The 16,298-nt window shown below is 44.3% G+C and overlaps 36 non-coding genes across 36 annotated transcripts; 5 read left to right on the top strand and 31 right to left on the bottom strand.

The window, feature by feature from the left end:
• Positions 1 to 61: 61 nt before the first annotated feature.
• Positions 62 to 147, bottom strand: TRNAY-GUA (transfer RNA tyrosine (anticodon GUA)). The gene is given in 2 exon segments: positions 62 to 97; positions 111 to 147. It is a non-coding gene; the product is annotated as a tRNA-Tyr (tRNA).
• A 768-nt stretch (positions 148 to 915) lies between these two features.
• Positions 916 to 987, bottom strand: TRNAA-UGC (transfer RNA alanine (anticodon UGC)). The gene has a single exon. It is a non-coding gene; the product is annotated as a tRNA-Ala (tRNA).
• Positions 988 to 1,144: 157 nt separating this feature from the next.
• On the top strand, positions 1,145 to 1,217 carry TRNAM-CAU (transfer RNA methionine (anticodon CAU)). Its single transcript has one exon. It is a non-coding gene; the product is annotated as a tRNA-Met (tRNA).
• Positions 1,218 to 1,416: 199 nt separating this feature from the next.
• On the bottom strand, positions 1,417 to 1,488 carry TRNAA-CGC (transfer RNA alanine (anticodon CGC)). The gene has a single exon. It is a non-coding gene; the product is annotated as a tRNA-Ala (tRNA).
• Positions 1,489 to 1,617: 129 nt separating this feature from the next.
• On the bottom strand, positions 1,618 to 1,703 carry TRNAY-GUA (transfer RNA tyrosine (anticodon GUA)). Its single transcript is given in 2 exon segments — positions 1,618 to 1,653; positions 1,667 to 1,703. It is a non-coding gene; the product is annotated as a tRNA-Tyr (tRNA).
• Positions 1,704 to 2,471: 768 nt separating this feature from the next.
• TRNAA-UGC (transfer RNA alanine (anticodon UGC)) lies at positions 2,472 to 2,543 on the bottom strand. The gene has a single exon. It is a non-coding gene; the product is annotated as a tRNA-Ala (tRNA).
• A 157-nt stretch (positions 2,544 to 2,700) lies between these two features.
• TRNAM-CAU (transfer RNA methionine (anticodon CAU)) lies at positions 2,701 to 2,773 on the top strand. Its single transcript has one exon. It is a non-coding gene; the product is annotated as a tRNA-Met (tRNA).
• A 199-nt stretch (positions 2,774 to 2,972) lies between these two features.
• TRNAA-CGC (transfer RNA alanine (anticodon CGC)) lies at positions 2,973 to 3,044 on the bottom strand. The gene has a single exon. It is a non-coding gene; the product is annotated as a tRNA-Ala (tRNA).
• Positions 3,045 to 3,173: 129 nt separating this feature from the next.
• Positions 3,174 to 3,259, bottom strand: TRNAY-GUA (transfer RNA tyrosine (anticodon GUA)). The gene is given in 2 exon segments: positions 3,174 to 3,209; positions 3,223 to 3,259. It is a non-coding gene; the product is annotated as a tRNA-Tyr (tRNA).
• Positions 3,260 to 4,027: 768 nt separating this feature from the next.
• TRNAA-UGC (transfer RNA alanine (anticodon UGC)) lies at positions 4,028 to 4,099 on the bottom strand. Its single transcript has one exon. It is a non-coding gene; the product is annotated as a tRNA-Ala (tRNA).
• Positions 4,100 to 4,528: 429 nt separating this feature from the next.
• Positions 4,529 to 4,600, bottom strand: TRNAA-CGC (transfer RNA alanine (anticodon CGC)). Its single transcript has one exon. It is a non-coding gene; the product is annotated as a tRNA-Ala (tRNA).
• A 129-nt stretch (positions 4,601 to 4,729) lies between these two features.
• TRNAY-GUA (transfer RNA tyrosine (anticodon GUA)) lies at positions 4,730 to 4,815 on the bottom strand. Its single transcript is given in 2 exon segments — positions 4,730 to 4,765; positions 4,779 to 4,815. It is a non-coding gene; the product is annotated as a tRNA-Tyr (tRNA).
• Positions 4,816 to 5,583: 768 nt separating this feature from the next.
• TRNAA-UGC (transfer RNA alanine (anticodon UGC)) lies at positions 5,584 to 5,655 on the bottom strand. The gene has a single exon. It is a non-coding gene; the product is annotated as a tRNA-Ala (tRNA).
• A 157-nt stretch (positions 5,656 to 5,812) lies between these two features.
• TRNAM-CAU (transfer RNA methionine (anticodon CAU)) lies at positions 5,813 to 5,885 on the top strand. Its single transcript has one exon. It is a non-coding gene; the product is annotated as a tRNA-Met (tRNA).
• A 199-nt stretch (positions 5,886 to 6,084) lies between these two features.
• Positions 6,085 to 6,156, bottom strand: TRNAA-CGC (transfer RNA alanine (anticodon CGC)). The gene has a single exon. It is a non-coding gene; the product is annotated as a tRNA-Ala (tRNA).
• Positions 6,157 to 6,285: 129 nt separating this feature from the next.
• On the bottom strand, positions 6,286 to 6,371 carry TRNAY-GUA (transfer RNA tyrosine (anticodon GUA)). Its single transcript is given in 2 exon segments — positions 6,286 to 6,321; positions 6,335 to 6,371. It is a non-coding gene; the product is annotated as a tRNA-Tyr (tRNA).
• Positions 6,372 to 7,139: 768 nt separating this feature from the next.
• Positions 7,140 to 7,211, bottom strand: TRNAA-UGC (transfer RNA alanine (anticodon UGC)). Its single transcript has one exon. It is a non-coding gene; the product is annotated as a tRNA-Ala (tRNA).
• A 157-nt stretch (positions 7,212 to 7,368) lies between these two features.
• Positions 7,369 to 7,441, top strand: TRNAM-CAU (transfer RNA methionine (anticodon CAU)). Its single transcript has one exon. It is a non-coding gene; the product is annotated as a tRNA-Met (tRNA).
• A 199-nt stretch (positions 7,442 to 7,640) lies between these two features.
• On the bottom strand, positions 7,641 to 7,712 carry TRNAA-CGC (transfer RNA alanine (anticodon CGC)). Its single transcript has one exon. It is a non-coding gene; the product is annotated as a tRNA-Ala (tRNA).
• Positions 7,713 to 7,841: 129 nt separating this feature from the next.
• On the bottom strand, positions 7,842 to 7,927 carry TRNAY-GUA (transfer RNA tyrosine (anticodon GUA)). Its single transcript is given in 2 exon segments — positions 7,842 to 7,877; positions 7,891 to 7,927. It is a non-coding gene; the product is annotated as a tRNA-Tyr (tRNA).
• A 768-nt stretch (positions 7,928 to 8,695) lies between these two features.
• Positions 8,696 to 8,767, bottom strand: TRNAA-UGC (transfer RNA alanine (anticodon UGC)). The gene has a single exon. It is a non-coding gene; the product is annotated as a tRNA-Ala (tRNA).
• Positions 8,768 to 9,196: 429 nt separating this feature from the next.
• On the bottom strand, positions 9,197 to 9,268 carry TRNAA-CGC (transfer RNA alanine (anticodon CGC)). Its single transcript has one exon. It is a non-coding gene; the product is annotated as a tRNA-Ala (tRNA).
• Positions 9,269 to 9,397: 129 nt separating this feature from the next.
• TRNAY-GUA (transfer RNA tyrosine (anticodon GUA)) lies at positions 9,398 to 9,483 on the bottom strand. Its single transcript is given in 2 exon segments — positions 9,398 to 9,433; positions 9,447 to 9,483. It is a non-coding gene; the product is annotated as a tRNA-Tyr (tRNA).
• A 768-nt stretch (positions 9,484 to 10,251) lies between these two features.
• Positions 10,252 to 10,323, bottom strand: TRNAA-UGC (transfer RNA alanine (anticodon UGC)). The gene has a single exon. It is a non-coding gene; the product is annotated as a tRNA-Ala (tRNA).
• A 429-nt stretch (positions 10,324 to 10,752) lies between these two features.
• TRNAA-CGC (transfer RNA alanine (anticodon CGC)) lies at positions 10,753 to 10,824 on the bottom strand. Its single transcript has one exon. It is a non-coding gene; the product is annotated as a tRNA-Ala (tRNA).
• A 129-nt stretch (positions 10,825 to 10,953) lies between these two features.
• Positions 10,954 to 11,039, bottom strand: TRNAY-GUA (transfer RNA tyrosine (anticodon GUA)). The gene is given in 2 exon segments: positions 10,954 to 10,989; positions 11,003 to 11,039. It is a non-coding gene; the product is annotated as a tRNA-Tyr (tRNA).
• Positions 11,040 to 11,806: 767 nt separating this feature from the next.
• Positions 11,807 to 11,878, bottom strand: TRNAA-UGC (transfer RNA alanine (anticodon UGC)). The gene has a single exon. It is a non-coding gene; the product is annotated as a tRNA-Ala (tRNA).
• Positions 11,879 to 12,035: 157 nt separating this feature from the next.
• Positions 12,036 to 12,108, top strand: TRNAM-CAU (transfer RNA methionine (anticodon CAU)). The gene has a single exon. It is a non-coding gene; the product is annotated as a tRNA-Met (tRNA).
• Positions 12,109 to 12,307: 199 nt separating this feature from the next.
• TRNAA-CGC (transfer RNA alanine (anticodon CGC)) lies at positions 12,308 to 12,379 on the bottom strand. The gene has a single exon. It is a non-coding gene; the product is annotated as a tRNA-Ala (tRNA).
• A 128-nt stretch (positions 12,380 to 12,507) lies between these two features.
• TRNAY-GUA (transfer RNA tyrosine (anticodon GUA)) lies at positions 12,508 to 12,593 on the bottom strand. Its single transcript is given in 2 exon segments — positions 12,508 to 12,543; positions 12,557 to 12,593. It is a non-coding gene; the product is annotated as a tRNA-Tyr (tRNA).
• A 767-nt stretch (positions 12,594 to 13,360) lies between these two features.
• On the bottom strand, positions 13,361 to 13,432 carry TRNAA-UGC (transfer RNA alanine (anticodon UGC)). Its single transcript has one exon. It is a non-coding gene; the product is annotated as a tRNA-Ala (tRNA).
• A 428-nt stretch (positions 13,433 to 13,860) lies between these two features.
• On the bottom strand, positions 13,861 to 13,932 carry TRNAA-CGC (transfer RNA alanine (anticodon CGC)). Its single transcript has one exon. It is a non-coding gene; the product is annotated as a tRNA-Ala (tRNA).
• Positions 13,933 to 14,061: 129 nt separating this feature from the next.
• Positions 14,062 to 14,147, bottom strand: TRNAY-GUA (transfer RNA tyrosine (anticodon GUA)). Its single transcript is given in 2 exon segments — positions 14,062 to 14,097; positions 14,111 to 14,147. It is a non-coding gene; the product is annotated as a tRNA-Tyr (tRNA).
• Positions 14,148 to 14,916: 769 nt separating this feature from the next.
• On the bottom strand, positions 14,917 to 14,988 carry TRNAA-UGC (transfer RNA alanine (anticodon UGC)). The gene has a single exon. It is a non-coding gene; the product is annotated as a tRNA-Ala (tRNA).
• Positions 14,989 to 15,416: 428 nt separating this feature from the next.
• TRNAA-CGC (transfer RNA alanine (anticodon CGC)) lies at positions 15,417 to 15,488 on the bottom strand. The gene has a single exon. It is a non-coding gene; the product is annotated as a tRNA-Ala (tRNA).
• A 129-nt stretch (positions 15,489 to 15,617) lies between these two features.
• On the bottom strand, positions 15,618 to 15,703 carry TRNAY-GUA (transfer RNA tyrosine (anticodon GUA)). Its single transcript is given in 2 exon segments — positions 15,618 to 15,653; positions 15,667 to 15,703. It is a non-coding gene; the product is annotated as a tRNA-Tyr (tRNA).
• Positions 15,704 to 16,298: the final 595 nt, after the last annotated feature.

Genomic DNA, 16,298 nt, shown 5'->3' with positions numbered 1-16,298 from the left:
CATAATCAATGGAAGGTATTGTTTGAATAAAAGTGAAATATATGGAAATCGAAGCAAAAAATCCTTCGAGCCGGATTTGAACCAGCGACCTAAGGATGTCTGACTTTATGCTACAGTCCTCCGCTCTACCAACTGAGCTATCGAAGGAGTGGCTGAAGTATCTTTCAGCGCTGTAATTATCTCTCGCTCAAGAAAGGTTGTGGGGGTGGGGATCAGGAGCAGATCGATGAAAATCATGAACATTACCTGCAGCTCCCTCTCAAAGTCACCAGTTCTTAGAGCACACTGTAAGGTACGTCTTATCACCCCAAAGGAGGATTTCAGACCAAAGTTCATGTTCTGTCTTGGCTTGGGGATAAGCAGGGGTGCTCCAAATTTCAATTTTACAGAAAGGAAAGGAACTTTGATACAAAGACCTTGGGCAGCATTGGTGGCAAATGGATGGCTGCGCGGAACCATGAAAGAAATGACAGAAAGTTATGGGAGTCATTACTACGCACCCAGCATCAAGAACGTGCATTTTGGATGCATTTTCAAAAGGAAAGAGAACGGAAAAATCTGTAGATTGAAGGTGATTGAGATAAACAAAATATTCCGTTTTTCTAAAAGCTACTGTAAAGAGTCTCTGGTTTAGAAGAAGAACCCTTACCAATGATCAAGAGAGATGCGACAGATTTCTATCATCAAAGCATTATGGTTGTCAAGATGAATCATCACTTTGATGTCTTCAACAAGTAGGATTCTTTTGATCTATAATCATCAAAAATGAGATAGCCCCATTTCATGGGATTTTTCAAGGCAAACGTCTGACAGATTAAGCGGGGTCCTCATCCCGGTTGGAGGACATATCTCTTCCTTCATCATGATGCCAGCCTAGCTTTCGGCCCAAAATCCAAGGTAAGCATGGCAAAAGTCTGGAGATGCCGGGGATTGAACCCGGGGCCTCATACATGCAAAGCATGCGCTCTACCACTGAGCTACATCCCCACTTCTGCAAGGTTTGACTGTATGATTGGAAACCCTGCATTGAACCGACGGCCACATCACCCCATTCGACTCTGCAGTATACAATGTCAGTCAGGAAAATCCTTCAGCCTTGTACCTGGATGATCTTCATGGTCTTATGTACAGATGCCTATATACAGCCTTCTTAGCGCAGTAGGCAGCGCGTCAGTCTCATAATCTGAAGGTCCTGAGTTCGATCCTCAGAGAGGGCATTTATTTCCTTCTTTTGGAATGCAAAATTCTCCGATTTTCTTGAAATGCGCAAACTATGCCTAGTTCAAAGATTTTTCCAAAGCAAATGTCTGACTATTTAAGTGGGGCTCTCACCCCAACTGCATGACAAACTTCTTCTTTCTGCATGATGGCAGGCTAGCCTTCTGGAAAAAAGCCAAGATAAGGAACAGAGGCTCCTGGAGATGCCGGGGATTGAACCCGGGACCTCATACATGCGAAGCATGCGCTCTACCACTGAGCTACATCCCCACTTTTGCACTCGAGCTGTTTGATGGATGCAAGGAATCCCTGAAACCCAGGGACTGCAAAGTCTCGATCATAATCAATGGAAGGTATTGTTTGAATAAAAGTGAAAGATATGGAAATCGAAGCAAAAAATCCTTCGAGCCGGATTTGAACCAGCGACCTAAGGATGTCTGACTTTATGCTACAGTCCTCCGCTCTACCAACTGAGCTATCGAAGGAGTGGCTGAAGTATCTTTCAGCGCTGTAATTATCTCTCGCTCAAGAAAGGTTGTGGGGGTGGGGATCAGGAGCAGATCGATGAAAATCATGAACATTACCTGCAGCTCCCTCTCAAAGTCACCAGTTCTTAGAGCACACTGTAAGGTACGTCTTATCACCCCAAAGGAGGATTTCAGACCAAAGTTCATGTTCTGTCTTGGCTTGGGGATAAGCAGGGGTGCTCCAAATTTCAATTTTACAGAAAGGAAAGGAACTTTGATACAAAGACCTTGGGCAGCATTGGTGGCAAATGGATGGCTGCGCGGAACCATGAAAGAAATGACAGAAAGTTATGGGAGTCATTACTACGCACCCAGCATCAAGAACGTGCATTTTGGATGCATTTTCAAAAGGAAAGAGAACGGAAAAATCTGTAGATTGAAGGTGATTGAGATAAACAAAATATTCCGTTTTTCTAAAAGCTACTGTAAAGAGTCTCTGGTTTAGAAGAAGAACCCTTACCAATGATCAAGAGAGATGCGACAGATTTCTATCATCAAAGCATTATGGTTGTCAAGATGAATCATCACTTTGATGTCTTCAACAAGTAGGATTCTTTTGATCTATAATCATCAAAAATGAGATAGCCCCATTTCATGGGATTTTTCAAGGCAAACGTCTGACAGATTAAGCGGGGTCCTCATCCCGGTTGGAGGACATATCTCTTCCTTCATCATGATGCCAGCCTAGCTTTCGGCCCAAAATCCAAGGTAAGCATGGCAAAAGTCTGGAGATGCCGGGGATTGAACCCGGGGCCTCATACATGCAAAGCATGCGCTCTACCACTGAGCTACATCCCCACTTCTGCAAGGTTTGACTGTATGATTGGAAACCCTGCATTGAACCGACGGCCACATCACCCCATTCGACTCTGCAGTATACAATGTCAGTCAGGAAAATCCTTCAGCCTTGTACCTGGATGATCTTCATGGTCTTATGTACAGATGCCTATATACAGCCTTCTTAGCGCAGTAGGCAGCGCGTCAGTCTCATAATCTGAAGGTCCTGAGTTCGATCCTCAGAGAGGGCATTTATTTCCTTCTTTTGGAATGCAAAATTCTCCGATTTTCTTGAAATGCGCAAACTATGCCTAGTTCAAAGATTTTTCCAAAGCAAATGTCTGACTATTTAAGTGGGGCTCTCACCCCAACTGCATGACAAACTTCTTCTTTCTGCATGATGGCAGGCTAGCCTTCTGGAAAAAAGCCAAGATAAGGAACAGAGGCTCCTGGAGATGCCGGGGATTGAACCCGGGACCTCATACATGCGAAGCATGCGCTCTACCACTGAGCTACATCCCCACTTTTGCACTCGAGCTGTTTGATGGATGCAAGGAATCCCTGAAACCCAGGGACTGCAAAGTCTCGATCATAATCAATGGAAGGTATTGTTTGAATAAAAGTGAAAGATATGGAAATCGAAGCAAAAAATCCTTCGAGCCGGATTTGAACCAGCGACCTAAGGATGTCTGACTTTATGCTACAGTCCTCCGCTCTACCAACTGAGCTATCGAAGGAGTGGCTGAAGTATCTTTCAGCGCTGTAATTATCTCTCGCTCAAGAAAGGTTGTGGGGGTGGGGATCAGGAGCAGATCGATGAAAATCATGAACATTACCTGCAGCTCCCTCTCAAAGTCACCAGTTCTTAGAGCACACTGTAAGGTACGTCTTATCACCCCAAAGGAGGATTTCAGACCAAAGTTCATGTTCTGTCTTGGCTTGGGGATAAGCAGGGGTGCTCCAAATTTCAATTTTACAGAAAGGAAAGGAACTTTGATACAAAGACCTTGGGCAGCATTGGTGGCAAATGGATGGCTGCGCGGAACCATGAAAGAAATGACAGAAAGTTATGGGAGTCATTACTACGCACCCAGCATCAAGAACGTGCATTTTGGATGCATTTTCAAAAGGAAAGAGAACGGAAAAATCTGTAGATTGAAGGTGATTGAGATAAACAAAATATTCCGTTTTTCTAAAAGCTACTGTAAAGAGTCTCTGGTTTAGAAGAAGAACCCTTACCAATGATCAAGAGAGATGCGACAGATTTCTATCATCAAAGCATTATGGTTGTCAAGATGAATCATCACTTTGATGTCTTCAACAAGTAGGATTCTTTTGATCTATAATCATCAAAAATGAGATAGCCCCATTTCATGGGATTTTTCAAGGCAAACGTCTGACAGATTAAGCGGGGTCCTCATCCCGGTTGGAGGACATATCTCTTCCTTCATCATGATGCCAGCCTAGCTTTCGGCCCAAAATCCAAGGTAAGCATGGCAAAAGTCTGGAGATGCCGGGGATTGAACCCGGGGCCTCATACATGCAAAGCATGCGCTCTACCACTGAGCTACATCCCCACTTCTGCAAGGTTTGACTGTATGATTGGAAACCCTGCATTGAACCGACGGCCACATCACCCCATTCGACTCTGCAGTATACAATGTCAGTCAGGAAAATCCTTCAGCCTTGTACCTGGATGATCTTCATGGTCTTATGTACAGATGCCTATATACAGTCTTCTTAGCGCAGTAGGCAGCGCGTCAGTCTCATAATCTGAAGGTCCTGAGTTCGATCCTCAGAGAGGGCATTTATTTCCTTCTTTTGGAATGCAAAATTCTCCGATTTTCTTGAAATGCGCAAACTATGCCTAGTTCAAAGATTTTTCCAAAGCAAATGTCTGACTATTTAAGTGGGGCTCTCACCCCAACTGCATGACAAACTTCTTCTTTCTGCATGATGGCAGGCTAGCCTTCTGGAAAAAAGCCAAGATAAGGAACAGAGGCTCCTGGAGATGCCGGGGATTGAACCCGGGACCTCATACATGCGAAGCATGCGCTCTACCACTGAGCTACATCCCCACTTTTGCCCTCGAGCTGTTTGATGGATGCAAGGAATCCCTGAAACCCAGGGACTGCAAAGTCTCGATCATAATCAATGGAAGGTATTGTTTGAATAAAAGTGAAATATATGGAAATCGAAGCAAAAAATCCTTCGAGCCGGATTTGAACCAGCGACCTAAGGATGTCTGACTTTATGCTACAGTCCTCCGCTCTACCAACTGAGCTATCGAAGGAGTGGCTGAAGTATCTTTCAGCGCTGTAATTATCTCTCGCTCAAGAAAGGTTGTGGGGGTGGGGATCAGGAGCAGATCGATGAAAATCATGAACATTACCTGCAGCTCCCTCTCAAAGTCACCAGTTCTTAGAGCACACTGTAAGGTACGTCTTATCACCCCAAAGGAGGATTTCAGACCAAAGTTCATGTTCTGTCTTGGCTTGGGGATAAGCAGGGGTGCTCCAAATTTCAATTTTACAGAAAGGAAAGGAACTTTGATACAAAGACCTTGGGCAGCATTGGTGGCAAATGGATGGCTGCGCGGAACCATGAAAGAAATGACAGAAAGTTATGGGAGTCATTACTACGCACCCAGCATCAAGAACGTGCATTTTGGATGCATTTTCAAAAGGAAAGAGAACGGAAAAATCTGTAGATTGAAGGTGATTGAGATAAACAAAATATTCCGTTTTTCTAAAAGCTACTGTAAAGAGTCTCTGGTTTAGAAGAAGAACCCTTACCAATGATCAAGAGAGATGCGACAGATTTCTATCATCAAAGCATTATGGTTGTCAAGATGAATCATCACTTTGATGTCTTCAACAAGTAGGATTCTTTTGATCTATAATCATCAAAAATGAGATAGCCCCATTTCATGGGATTTTTCAAGGCAAACGTCTGACAGATTAAGCGGGGTCCTCATCCCGGTTGGAGGACATATCTCTTCCTTCATCATGATGCCAGCCTAGCTTTCGGCCCAAAATCCAAGGTAAGCATGGCAAAAGTCTGGAGATGCCGGGGATTGAACCCGGGGCCTCATACATGCAAAGCATGCGCTCTACCACTGAGCTACATCCCCACTTCTGCAAGGTTTGACTGTATGATTGGAAACCCTGCATTGAACCGACGGCCACATCACCCCATTCGACTCTGCAGTATACAATGTCAGTCAGGAAAATCCTTCAGCCTTGTACCTGGATGATCTTCATGGTCTTATGTACAGATGCCTATATACAGCCTTCTTAGCGCAGTAGGCAGCGCGTCAGTCTCATAATCTGAAGGTCCTGAGTTCGATCCTCAGAGAGGGCATTTATTTCCTTCTTTTGGAATGCAAAATTCTCCGATTTTCTTGAAATGCGCAAACTATGCCTAGTTCAAAGATTTTTCCAAAGCAAATGTCTGACTATTTAAGTGGGGCTCTCACCCCAACTGCATGACAAACTTCTTCTTTCTGCATGATGGCAGGCTAGCCTTCTGGAAAAAAGCCAAGATAAGGAACAGAGGCTCCTGGAGATGCCGGGGATTGAACCCGGGACCTCATACATGCGAAGCATGCGCTCTACCACTGAGCTACATCCCCACTTTTGCCCTCGAGCTGTTTGATGGATGCAAGGAATCCCTGAAACCCAGGGACTGCAAAGTCTCGATCATAATCAATGGAAGGTATTGTTTGAATAAAAGTGAAATATATGGAAATCGAAGCAAAAAATCCTTCGAGCCGGATTTGAACCAGCGACCTAAGGATGTCTGACTTTATGCTACAGTCCTCCGCTCTACCAACTGAGCTATCGAAGGAGTGGCTGAAGTATCTTTCAGCGCTGTAATTATCTCTCGCTCAAGAAAGGTTGTGGGGGTGGGGATCAGGAGCAGATCGATGAAAATCATGAACATTACCTGCAGCTCCCTCTCAAAGTCACCAGTTCTTAGAGCACACTGTAAGGTACGTCTTATCACCCCAAAGGAGGATTTCAGACCAAAGTTCATGTTCTGTCTTGGCTTGGGGATAAGCAGGGGTGCTCCAAATTTCAATTTTACAGAAAGGAAAGGAACTTTGATACAAAGACCTTGGGCAGCATTGGTGGCAAATGGATGGCTGCGCGGAACCATGAAAGAAATGACAGAAAGTTATGGGAGTCATTACTACGCACCCAGCATCAAGAACGTGCATTTTGGATGCATTTTCAAAAGGAAAGAGAACGGAAAAATCTGTAGATTGAAGGTGATTGAGATAAACAAAATATTCCGTTTTTCTAAAAGCTACTGTAAAGAGTCTCTGGTTTAGAAGAAGAACCCTTACCAATGATCAAGAGAGATGCGACAGATTTCTATCATCAAAGCATTATGGTTGTCAAGATGAATCATCACTTTGATGTCTTCAACAAGTAGGATTCTTTTGATCTATAATCATCAAAAATGAGATAGCCCCATTTCATGGGATTTTTCAAGGCAAACGTCTGACAGATTAAGCGGGGTCCTCATCCCGGTTGGAGGACATATCTCTTCCTTCATCATGATGCCAGCCTAGCTTTCGGCCCAAAATCCAAGGTAAGCATGGCAAAAGTCTGGAGATGCCGGGGATTGAACCCGGGGCCTCATACATGCAAAGCATGCGCTCTACCACTGAGCTACATCCCCACTTCTGCAAGGTTTGACTGTATGATTGGAAACCCTGCATTGAACCGACGGCCACATCACCCCATTCGACTCTGCAGTATACAATGTCAGTCAGGAAAATCCTTCAGCCTTGTACCTGGATGATCTTCATGGTCTTATGTACAGATGCCTATATACAGCCTTCTTAGCGCAGTAGGCAGCGCGTCAGTCTCATAATCTGAAGGTCCTGAGTTCGATCCTCAGAGAGGGCATTTATTTCCTTCTTTTGGAATGCAAAATTCTCCGATTTTCTTGAAATGCGCAAACTATGCCTAGTTCAAAGATTTTTCCAAAGCAAATGTCTGACTATTTAAGTGGGGCTCTCACCCCAACTGCATGACAAACTTCTTCTTTCTGCATGATGGCAGGCTAGCCTTCTGGAAAAAAGCCAAGATAAGGAACAGAGGCTCCTGGAGATGCCGGGGATTGAACCCGGGACCTCATACATGCGAAGCATGCGCTCTACCACTGAGCTACATCCCCACTTTTGCACTCGAGCTGTTTGATGGATGCAAGGAATCCCTGAAACCCAGGGACTGCAAAGTCTCGATCATAATCAATGGAAGGTATTGTTTGAATAAAAGTGAAAGATATGGAAATCGAAGCAAAAAATCCTTCGAGCCGGATTTGAACCAGCGACCTAAGGATGTCTGACTTTATGCTACAGTCCTCCGCTCTACCAACTGAGCTATCGAAGGAGTGGCTGAAGTATCTTTCAGCGCTGTAATTATCTCTCGCTCAAGAAAGGTTGTGGGGGTGGGGATCAGGAGCAGATCGATGAAAATCATGAACATTACCTGCAGCTCCCTCTCAAAGTCACCAGTTCTTAGAGCACACTGTAAGGTACGTCTTATCACCCCAAAGGAGGATTTCAGACCAAAGTTCATGTTCTGTCTTGGCTTGGGGATAAGCAGGGGTGCTCCAAATTTCAATTTTACAGAAAGGAAAGGAACTTTGATACAAAGACCTTGGGCAGCATTGGTGGCAAATGGATGGCTGCGCGGAACCATGAAAGAAATGACAGAAAGTTATGGGAGTCATTACTACGCACCCAGCATCAAGAACGTGCATTTTGGATGCATTTTCAAAAGGAAAGAGAACGGAAAAATCTGTAGATTGAAGGTGATTGAGATAAACAAAATATTCCGTTTTTCTAAAAGCTACTGTAAAGAGTCTCTGGTTTAGAAGAAGAACCCTTACCAATGATCAAGAGAGATGCGACAGATTTCTATCATCAAAGCATTATGGTTGTCAAGATGAATCATCACTTTGATGTCTTCAACAAGTAGGATTCTTTTGATCTATAATCATCAAAAATGAGATAGCCCCATTTCATGGGATTTTTCAAGGCAAACGTCTGACAGATTAAGCGGGGTCCTCATCCCGGTTGGAGGACATATCTCTTCCTTCATCATGATGCCAGCCTAGCTTTCGGCCCAAAATCCAAGGTAAGCATGGCAAAAGTCTGGAGATGCCGGGGATTGAACCCGGGGCCTCATACATGCAAAGCATGCGCTCTACCACTGAGCTACATCCCCACTTCTGCAAGGTTTGACTGTATGATTGGAAACCCTGCATTGAACCGACGGCCACATCACCCCATTCGACTCTGCAGTATACAATGTCAGTCAGGAAAATCCTTCAGCCTTGTACCTGGATGATCTTCATGGTCTTATGTACAGATGCCTATATACAGTCTTCTTAGCGCAGTAGGCAGCGCGTCAGTCTCATAATCTGAAGGTCCTGAGTTCGATCCTCAGAGAGGGCATTTATTTCCTTCTTTTGGAATGCAAAATTCTCCGATTTTCTTGAAATGCGCAAACTATGCCTAGTTCAAAGATTTTTCCAAAGCAAATGTCTGACTATTTAAGTGGGGCTCTCACCCCAACTGCATGACAAACTTCTTCTTTCTGCATGATGGCAGGCTAGCCTTCTGGAAAAAAGCCAAGATAAGGAACAGAGGCTCCTGGAGATGCCGGGGATTGAACCCGGGACCTCATACATGCGAAGCATGCGCTCTACCACTGAGCTACATCCCCACTTTTGCCCTCGAGCTGTTTGATGGATGCAAGGAATCCCTGAAACCCAGGGACTGCAAAGTCTCGATCATAATCAATGGAAGGTATTGTTTGAATAAAAGTGAAATATATGGAAATCGAAGCAAAAAATCCTTCGAGCCGGATTTGAACCAGCGACCTAAGGATGTCTGACTTTATGCTACAGTCCTCCGCTCTACCAACTGAGCTATCGAAGGAGTGGCTGAAGTATCTTTCAGCGCTGTAATTATCTCTCGCTCAAGAAAGGTTGTGGGGGTGGGGATCAGGAGCAGATCGATGAAAATCATGAACATTACCTGCAGCTCCCTCTCAAAGTCACCAGTTCTTAGAGCACACTGTAAGGTACGTCTTATCACCCCAAAGGAGGATTTCAGACCAAAGTTCATGTTCTGTCTTGGCTTGGGGATAAGCAGGGGTGCTCCAAATTTCAATTTTACAGAAAGGAAAGGAACTTTGATACAAAGACCTTGGGCAGCATTGGTGGCAAATGGATGGCTGCGCGGAACCATGAAAGAAATGACAGAAAGTTATGGGAGTCATTACTACGCACCCAGCATCAAGAACGTGCATTTTGGATGCATTTTCAAAAGGAAAGAGAACGGAAAAATCTGTAGATTGAAGGTGATTGAGATAAACAAAATATTCCGTTTTTCTAAAAGCTACTGTAAAGAGTCTCTGGTTTAGAAGAAGAACCCTTACCAATGATCAAGAGAGATGCGACAGATTTCTATCATCAAAGCATTATGGTTGTCAAGATGAATCATCACTTTGATGTCTTCAACAAGTAGGATTCTTTTGATCTATAATCATCAAAAATGAGATAGCCCCATTTCATGGGATTTTTCAAGGCAAACGTCTGACAGATTAAGCGGGGTCCTCATCCCGGTTGGAGGACATATCTCTTCCTTCATCATGATGCCAGCCTAGCTTTCGGCCCAAAATCCAAGGTAAGCATGGCAAAAGTCTGGAGATGCCGGGGATTGAACCCGGGGCCTCATACATGCAAAGCATGCGCTCTACCACTGAGCTACATCCCCACTTCTGCAAGGTTTGACTGTATGATTGGAAACCCTGCATTGAACCGACGGCCACATCACCCCATTCGACTCTGCAGTATACAATGTCAGTCAGGAAAATCCTTCAGCCTTGTACCTGGATGATCTTCATGGTCTTATGTACAGATGCCTATATACAGTCTTCTTAGCGCAGTAGGCAGCGCGTCAGTCTCATAATCTGAAGGTCCTGAGTTCGATCCTCAGAGAGGGCATTTATTTCCTTCTTTTGGAATGCAAAATTCTCCGATTTTCTTGAAATGCGCAAACTATGCCTAGTTCAAAGATTTTTCCAAAGCAAATGTCTGACTATTTAAGTGGGGCTCTCACCCCAACTGCATGACAAACTTCTTCTTTCTGCATGATGGCAGGCTAGCCTTCTGGAAAAAAGCCAAGATAAGGAACAGAGGCTCCTGGAGATGCCGGGGATTGAACCCGGGACCTCATACATGCGAAGCATGCGCTCTACCACTGAGCTACATCCCCACTTTTGCCCTCGAGCTGTTTGATGGATGCAAGGAATCCCTGAAACCCAGGGACTGCAAAGTCTCGATCATAATCAATGGAAGGTATTGTTTGAATAAAAGTGAAATATATGGAAATCGAAGCAAAAAATCCTTCGAGCCGGATTTGAACCAGCGACCTAAGGATGTCTGACTTTATGCTACAGTCCTCCGCTCTACCAACTGAGCTATCGAAGGAGTGGCTGAAGTATCTTTCAGCGCTGTAATTATCTCTCGCTCAAGAAAGGTTGTGGGGGTGGGGATCAGGAGCAGATCGATGAAAATCATGAACATTACCTGCAGCTCCCTCTCAAAGTCACCAGTTCTTAGAGCACACTGTAAGGTACGTCTTATCACCCCAAAGGAGGATTTCAGACCAAAGTTCATGTTCTGTCTTGGCTTGGGGATAAGCAGGGTGCTCCAAATTTCAATTTTACAGAAAGGAAAGGAACTTTGATACAAAGACCTTGGGCAGCATTGGTGGCAAATGGATGGCTGCGCGGAACCATGAAAGAAATGACAGAAAGTTATGGGAGTCATTACTACGCACCCAGCATCAAGAACGTGCATTTTGGATGCATTTTCAAAAGGAAAGAGAACGGAAAAATCTGTAGATTGAAGGTGATTGAGATAAACAAAATATTCCGTTTTTCTAAAAGCTACTGTAAAGAGTCTCTGGTTTAGAAGAAGAACCCTTACCAATGATCAAGAGAGATGCGACAGATTTCTATCATCAAAGCATTATGGTTGTCAAGATGAATCATCACTTTGATGTCTTCAACAAGTAGGATTCTTTTGATCTATAATCATCAAAAATGAGATAGCCCCATTTCATGGGATTTTTCAAGGCAAACGTCTGACAGATTAAGCGGGGTCCTCATCCCGGTTGGAGGACATATCTCTTCCTTCATCATGATGCCAGCCTAGCTTTCGGCCCAAAATCCAAGGTAAGCATGGCAAAAGTCTGGAGATGCCGGGGATTGAACCCGGGGCCTCATACATGCAAAGCATGCGCTCTACCACTGAGCTACATCCCCACTTCTGCAAGGTTTGACTGTATGATTGGAAACCCTGCATTGAACCGACGGCCACATCACCCCATTCGACTCTGCAGTATACAATGTCAGTCAGGAAAATCCTTCAGCCTTGTACCTGGATGATCTTCATGGTCTTATGTACAGATGCCTATATACAGCCTTCTTAGCGCAGTAGGCAGCGCGTCAGTCTCATAATCTGAAGGTCCTGAGTTCGATCCTCAGAGAGGGCATTTATTTCCTTCTTTTGGAATGCAAAATTCTCCGATTTTCTTGAAATGCGCAAACTATGCCTAGTTCAAAGATTTTTCCAAAGCAAATGTCTGACTATTTAAGTGGGGCTCTCACCCCAACTGCATGACAAACTTCTTCTTTCTGCATGATGGCAGGCTAGCCTTCTGGAAAAAAGCCAAGATAAGGAACAGAGGCTCCTGGAGATGCCGGGGATTGAACCCGGGACCTCATACATGCGAAGCATGCGCTCTACCACTGAGCTACATCCCCACTTTTGCACTCGAGCTGTTTGATGGATGCAAGGAATCCTGAAACCCAGGGACTGCAAAGTCTCGATCATAATCAATGGAAGGTATTGTTTGAATAAAAGTGAAAGATATGGAAATCGAAGCAAAAAATCCTTCGAGCCGGATTTGAACCAGCGACCTAAGGATGTCTGACTTTATGCTACAGTCCTCCGCTCTACCAACTGAGCTATCGAAGGAGTGGCTGAAGTATCTTTCAGCGCTGTAATTATCTCTCGCTCAAGAAAGGTTGTGGGGGTGGGGATCAGGAGCAGATCGATGAAAATCATGAACATTACCTGCAGCTCCCTCTCAAAGTCACCAGTTCTTAGAGCACACTGTAAGGTACGTCTTATCACCCCAAAGGAGGATTTCAGACCAAAGTTCATGTTCTGTCTTGGCTTGGGGATAAGCAGGGGTGCTCCAAATTTCAATTTTACAGAAAGGAAAGGAACTTTGATACAAAGACCTTGGGCAGCATTGGTGGCAAATGGATGGCTGCGCGGAACCATGAAAGAAATGACAGAAAGTTATGGGAGTCATTACTACGCACCCAGCATCAAGAACGTGCATTTTGGATGCATTTTCAAAAGGAAAGAGAACGGAAAAATCTGTAGATTGAAGGTGATTGAGATAAACAAAATATTCCGTTTTTCTAAAAGCTACTGTAAAGAGTCTCTGGTTTAGAAGAAGAACCCTTACCAATGATCAAGAGAGATGCGACAGATTTCTATCATCAAAGCATTATGGTTGTCAAGATGAATCATCACTTTGATGTCTTCAACAAGTAGGATTCTTTTGATCTATAATCATCAAAAATGAGATAGCCCCATTTCATGGGATTTTTCAAGGCAAACGTCTGACAGATTAAGCGGGTCCTCATCCCGGTTGGAGGACATATCTCTTCCTTCATCATGATGCCAGCCTAGCTTTCGGCCCAAAATCCAAGGTAAGCATGGCAAAAGTCTGGAGATGCCGGGGATTGAACCCGGGGCCTCATACATGCAAAGCATGCGCTCTACCACTGAGCTACATCCCCACTTCTGCAAGGTTTGACTGTATGATTGGAAACCCTGCATTGAACCGACGGCCACATCACCCCATTCGACTCTGCAGTATACAATGTCAGTCAGGAAAATCCTTCAGCCTTGTACCTGGATGATCTTCATGTCTTATGTACAGATGCCTATATACAGTCTTCTTAGCGCAGTAGGCAGCGCGTCAGTCTCATAATCTGAAGGTCCTGAGTTCGATCCTCAGAGAGGGCATTTATTTCCTTCTTTTGGAATGCAAAATTCTCCGATTTTCTTGAAATGCGCAAACTATGCCTAGTTCAAAGATTTTTCCAAAGCAAATGTCTGACTATTTAAGTGGGGCTCTCACCCCAACTGCATGACAAACTTCTTCTTTCTGCATGATGGCAGGCTAGCCTTCTGGAAAAAAGCCAAGATAAGGAACAGAGGCTCCTGGAGATGCCGGGGATTGAACCCGGGACCTCATACATGCGAAGCATGCGCTCTACCACTGAGCTACATCCCCACTTTTGCCCTCGAGCTGTTTGATGGATGCAAGGAATCCCTGAAACCCAGGGACTGCAAAGTCTCGATCATAATCAATGGAAGGTATTGTTTGAATAAAAGTGAAATATATGGAAATCGAAGCAAAAAATCCTTCGAGCCGGATTTGAACCAGCGACCTAAGGATGTCTGACTTTATGCTACAGTCCTCCGCTCTACCAACTGAGCTATCGAAGGAGTGGCTGAAGTATCTTTCAGCGCTGTAATTATCTCTCGCTCAAGAAAGGTTGTGGGGGTGGGGATCAGGAGCAGATCGATGAAAATCATGAACATTACCTGCAGCTCCCTCTCAAAGTCACCAGTTCTTAGAGCACACTGTAAGGTACGTCTTATCACCCCAAAGGAGGATTTCAGACCAAAGTTCATGTTCTGTCTTGGCTTGGGGATAAGCAGGGGGTGCTCCAAATTTCAATTTTACAGAAAGGAAAGGAACTTTGATACAAAGACCTTGGGCAGCATTGGTGGCAAATGGATGGCTGCGCGGAACCATGAAAGAAATGACAGAAAGTTATGGGAGTCATTACTACGCACCCAGCATCAAGAACGTGCATTTTGGATGCATTTTCAAAAGGAAAGAGAACGGAAAAATCTGTAGATTGAAGGTGATTGAGATAAACAAAATATTCCGTTTTTCTAAAAGCTACTGTAAAGAGTCTCTGGTTTAGAAGAAGAACCCTTACCAATGATCAAGAGAGATGCGACAGATTTCTATCATCAAAGCATTATGGTTGTCAAGATGAATCATCACTTTGATGTCTTCAACAAGTAGGATTCTTTTGATCTATAATCATCAAAAATGAGATAGCCCCATTTCATGGGATTTTTCAAGGCAAACGTCTGACAGATTAAGCGGGGTCCTCATCCCGGTTGGAGGACATATCTCTTCCTTCATCATGATGCCAGCCTAGCTTTCGGCCCAAAATCCAAGGTAAGCATGGCAAAAGTCTGGAGATGCCGGGGATTGAACCCGGGGCCTCATACATGCAAAGCATGCGCTCTACCACTGAGCTACATCCCCACTTCTGCAAGGTTTGACTGTATGATTGGAAACCCTGCATTGAACCGACGGCCACATCACCCCATTCGACTCTGCAGTATACAATGTCAGTCAGGAAAATCCTTCAGCCTTGTACCTGGATGATCTTCATGGTCTTATGTACAGATGCCTATATACAGTCTTCTTAGCGCAGTAGGCAGCGCGTCAGTCTCATAATCTGAAGGTCCTGAGTTCGATCCTCAGAGAGGGCATTTATTTCCTTCTTTTGGAATGCAAAATTCTCCGATTTCTTGAAATGCGCAAACTATGCCTAGTTCAAAGATTTTTCCAAAGCAAATGTCTGACTATTTAAGTGGGGCTCTCACCCCAACTGCATGACAAACTTCTTCTTTCTGCATGATGGCAGGCTAGCCTTCTGGAAAAAAGCCAAGATAAGGAACAGAGGCTCCTGGAGATGCCGGGGATTGAACCCGGGACCTCATACATGCGAAGCATGCGCTCTACCACTGAGCTACATCCCCACTTTTGCCCTCGAGCTGTTTGATGGATGCAAGGAATCCCTGAAACCCAGGGACTGCAAAGTCTCGATCATAATCAATGGAAGGTATTGTTTGAATAAAAGTGAAATATATGGAAATCGAAGCAAAAAATCCTTCGAGCCGGATTTGAACCAGCGACCTAAGGATGTCTGACTTTATGCTACAGTCCTCCGCTCTACCAACTGAGCTATCGAAGGAGTGGCTGAAGTATCTTTCAGCGCTGTAATTATCTCTCGCTCAAGAAAGGTTGTGGGGGTGGGGATCAGGAGCAGATCGATGAAAATCATGAACATTACCTGCAGCTCCCTCTCAAAGTCACCAGTTCTTAGAGCACACTGTAAGGTACGTCTTATCACCCCAAAGGAGGATTTCAGACCAAAGTTCATGTTCTGTCTTGGCTTGGGGATAAGCAGGGGTGCTCCAAATTTCAATTTTACAGAAAGGAAAGGAACTTTGATACAAAGACCTTGGGCAGCATTGGTGGCAAATGGATGGCTGCGCGGAACCATGAAAGAAATGACAGAAAGTTATGGAGTCATTACTACGCACCCAGCATCAAGAACGTGCATTTTGGATGCATTTTCAAAAGGAAAGAGAACGGAAAAATCTGTAGATTGAAGGTGATTGAGATAAACAAAATATTCCGTTTTTCTAAAAGCTACTGTAAAAGAGTCTCTGGTTTAGAAGAAGAACCCTTACCAATGATCAAGAGAGATGCGACAGATTTCTATCATCAAAGCATTATGGTTGTCAAGATGAATCATCACTTTGATGTCTTCAACAAGTAGGATT

Source organism: Triturus cristatus, unplaced genomic scaffold (assembly GCF_964204655.1).
Source record: "Triturus cristatus unplaced genomic scaffold, aTriCri1.1 SCAFFOLD_572, whole genome shotgun sequence".
NCBI lineage: Eukaryota > Metazoa > Chordata > Amphibia > Caudata > Salamandridae > Triturus > Triturus cristatus.
Note: the sequence above shows the minus strand (reverse complement) of the source record. Positions and strands in the feature narration are given on the sequence as shown.